At 61.7% G+C, this 4118-nt stretch overlaps 1 pseudogene; it reads right to left on the bottom strand.

Moving 5' to 3' along the window:
• Positions 1-705: 705 nt before the first annotated feature.
• LOC109576999 (intestinal-type alkaline phosphatase-like) lies at positions 706-3607 on the bottom strand (annotated as a pseudogene).
• Positions 3608-4118: the final 511 nt, after the last annotated feature.

Here is a 4118-nt window from a genome sequence, read left to right as displayed (position 1 = left end):
TAAGGGCTTCTCTTCCCACACGTGTCACTCCTGTATCACACTCACAACAGTTTGTTTGGGGGCTGCTTCCTCCCTCCCAGGAGGCGGGGCCTGTGTCCCCACCCCCAGATCTCCTGCTGCTACTGGGATGCCCCAGCCTGAAAGGGGCACCGGGGCCACCGTCACAGCAGCTGGGGGACCTGGGACAAGTCTCCTCTCCTCTGTGTCGCTATCTCCTGTCTGTAATGGTACCGCTGGGTTCCTAGGAGGGACTGCTGAGGACTCTGTGTCGAGGGGCCCCCCGGCGCTCCTGGCCCCAGACACCTCCTTGGCCGGCGAGGTGCCCACAGGGTGGGTTCCAGGAGGATGGGAAGCCACAGCTCCCCGGGAGCCACGCCTCCCGGAAGTCAGGCAACCAGAAACCATGCCTCCCGGAAGCCCCCAGTGGGGGTCTGGTAGGCCCTGATACCTTATGGGGGACACCTCTGGTGCCAGTGTGGTCCTCAGGCAGGGCTGTTGGGTGGGGAGAAGAGACTGGGTGGTCTGAGCCGTTGCCTTTCCTGGGGTCTGGGGCAGCTCCAACAAAATCTGGGGACACCGAGGCCGGGGGCACTGAAGACTGTGGCTCTCACAGGAAAGTCAGGGCCTCAGCCTCCAGGGTGGTTCGAGTCCATTGAAGCTTCTGGGCAGGGGAGCAGGAATTCCCTAGGCCTGGGCTGGTGGGGGTCAGTGCAGGGCAGGGGCCAGAAGCAGCAGCAGGGCCCCGGCCAGCAGTGCCAGAGAAGGTGGGCAGGCGGCCTGGCATGCAGTATTGGTGGGGTGAGCGGGGGCCGGCAGATGGCAGTCGGTGTAGGGCTCCACGCAGCCCGCAAAGGCCATGATGTGCGCCACGAAGGTCTCCTCCTGCACACCGTACACCAGGTGCGCCTGCGGGTCGTGGCAAACACCGCCACGTCCTCGCCCCCGTGGGTTTCCCTAACCAGGGGCACGGCCGCCTGCTGCTGGTGTGAGGGGTCCCCTGGCAGAGAATGGGAGTTTAGAGCCGGCAGGGAGGCGGCCTCCCCCTCCTCTGACTTCCCAGCCAGGATCCTCCCATCCCTCTTCCCCTGCACCCCAGGGCCCACCCACTGCTCTTGGTTTCGTCCACATCAGGTCTTGAGTCCCTGTTCATCTGGTACCCGGGGCCATTGCTATAGAGGAGGGAGTATAGAACTTGCCATCTCTGGCTTTGCCATCTGCCAACCCTGCAAGGAGGAGGGGACCCAGTGATCACACTGACCCAATCCTTTTGGGTGCCTTCTGTGTGCTGAGCCCAGGCATGTCTTGTCTGTTCACTGGCTTAATCCTCACCAGAGTGATACAGGGCAGTTGCTCCACTTTGCAGAGGAGGGAACTGGCTCAGAGCACTTTGTGCCTCGTAACTTAGGGACAAGGACCTGCCAGTCTCCCTGGGCTTACCGAAAATGGAGTTCCCACGAAGGGGGTAGCCACCAAAAGTGAAGACATGAGAGTGGTCTGCAGTGACAAGGATCAGCGTGTCCAGTTCGCTAGTGAGCTCGTTAGCCTTGGCGATGGCATTGTCAAACGTGACCGCCTCGGTCAGCGCCCTATATGCTCTGCCATCATGGTGACCGTGGTCAATGCGGCCTCCTGCAGGTAAGTCACATATAAGATACTAAACCCGCTCTGATGGCCCTCATCGCTCCTCTGTTCCCCAAGGGGCTGCCACTCACCCTCCACAAAGAGGTAGAAGCCCCTGGGGTTCCTGCTCAGCACTTGCAGGGCCGCCTCCGTCATCTCCTCCAGGGACGGGTCATTGGTGTGGTCTCACTGAGTCTGATAGGCCATGTCAACTGGCTCAAAGAGGGCTGTGGGAAAGGGGACCAGTGGAGACCTGCAAGCTGGGGACCGGGGGCCCGTGGCACCCATCCCTGGGAGGACAGTGGGGGTGGGTGGGGTTGTTACCCATGAGGTGTGTTACACTGGAGTCATTGGCTGCCTGAAGGAGCTCCGTGCGGTTCCACACATAGTGGGCTCCCTGGGAGGGCAGAACCAGGCCTCAGCCCATAGCCCGACACCCCAGGCCCGGCCCCACTGTACCCCCTGCATCCGTGAGTCCCCATCACCTGGTGCTTGGCCTGCCACTCCTGCACCAGGTTCTGCTTGTCCTTCTGGACTCCAATTTGATTGGCATCATGTGGGTATTCAGGGTCTGGGGTCCCCTTAGGAAGCATGTACATTCAGCCTCCACCCAGGATCACCTGGAGCCAGAGATTAGGGCAGGTGGGTTCAGGGCCTACTTGGCCCTTTACGCCTCTCACACAGCCCCTACCTCCCCCACCAGGTCTGTGGGAAAGGTCTGTCCCCACCTCCTCCCCCTCCACACATGGGAGGGGCTGTCAGTCCCCAGGGCTGTGAGTTTCCTGGGTCTGTGACAGATGTCTGTCCCACCCCCTCTGCCCAGCCCCGCCCTTAGCCCCTCATGTCGTACGTCAATATCCATGTTGTTGACCAGCTGTGCAGCGATGTCCTGGCAGCCGTTCATCTGGGCATCGGCAGGCAGGTCGGCGTCTGAGTACCAGTTTCGGTTCACCGTGTACGCGTAGGCCCCAGCTGGGGAGGCGTGCTGCACCCTGGTGGTGGTCACCACTCCCACTGCCTTCCCTGAGGGTGGCAGAGGTCACGGGGGACCACTGAGGTCTCTGAGCCCGTCCCTGCCCGGGAAGCTGACGCCCAAGCCCACCTGTTTCTTGGCCCGGTTCATCACAGACGTGACCTCATTCCCACGTGTCGTGTTGCACTGGTCGAAGCGGGCGGCTGCACTTACACCAATGGTTCTGTAGTTGCCCTTGACCCCACACAGGTAGGCAGTGGCAGTGCCTGCGCTATCTGGCACCTGTCTGTCCACGTTGTATGTCTGGGGACAGAGATGCCTTCAGCTCTGCTGGGGTAGACACCCAGCTCCTGACCCAGGCCCTGGGCCCATCCTCACAGCCCCCGGCCCCTATCTCAGCCCGAGACCCTCCTGGGCTTTCCCTCCTACCCTGCTCCCTAGGCCCACACCCACCCCTCTGGTGTAGACCACCCTGAGGCCACTTGGCGCTTACTTTGGACAGAGCCAGGTATGGGAACTGGTCCATGGCCAGGGGTGTCTCAGGTCCTGGCTTGCCAGCCATCTGCCCCTTTAGGATCCGAGCAGCTGTCACCGTGGAAACCCCCATCCCTGAAGGTACACAGTGTCAGGTCTGAGTCCCTGGGGCCAGCCTGGGTCAGCCGGCAGCCCAGGATTCCAGGGTTGTCGGGGGACAGGGTATGGACCAGCCTAGCGCACTCACCATCGCCCAAGAAGAGGATGACATTCTTGGCGGCTGTCTGGATGGGCTGCAGCTTCTTAGCCACATCGAGGGCCTGGGCTGCCTGGCGGTTCCAGAAGGCGGGGTCTTCCTCCTCGACTGCCCAAGGGGAGAGTGGAGGTCAGGTCAGCCTGGGGCCACCCCTGTGAGTAGAGGGCACCGGGAGCTGCCTGGTTACCTGGGACGAGGCCGAGGGAGACCTGTAGCTGCAGGCCCAGCAGCAGCATCACGCAGGCCCCCTGCATGGCTGTGTGATGGTGGAGGGTCAGGATGGGACCTGGGGAGGCTGGGTCTCGGGCAAGGCTGGGGCACCAGGAACTGGCTGCAGCACTGGCTTAAATTCCTGCTGTGAAGTCTCCATGTCCCTCCCAGTGCCTTAGGGGGCCACACCCTGCCTCTCACCTGCCCTATGACTTTAGGCCCTGTCACCATCAGAATTGGTAGATGTGGCCAAGCATCTGAGTCAGGTCCCTCCCTCACAGGATGGTCCCCAGCCATCTCCTCAGAGTGGGGTGGGATTAGGGTGCAGATGTTTTTCGCCTGAGGAATATTTACATGATCCTAACAGAGGCTACTTCTAACCCTCGCTCAGCAAGTGCTGTGAGAGAATCATCTCTGCTTTATTCACCTCCTGTGTTCAGGTTTGGTTCTGGGTGCCGAGGGAGGTGGGGTTGGAAGCATACAGACTGGGCGGGGGCCTGGGTTTGGGTTCCCGATGGCCTGAGGCACAGAGACAGAAAGGGTGGCCTGGGAGCCCTGCCCACCACACAGCTCCTCACCAGGCTT

Source organism: Bos indicus, chromosome 2 (assembly GCF_029378745.1).
Source record: "Bos indicus isolate NIAB-ARS_2022 breed Sahiwal x Tharparkar chromosome 2, NIAB-ARS_B.indTharparkar_mat_pri_1.0, whole genome shotgun sequence".
NCBI lineage: Eukaryota > Metazoa > Chordata > Mammalia > Artiodactyla > Bovidae > Bos > Bos indicus.
This window is presented reverse-complemented; position numbering and strand designations above follow the sequence as displayed.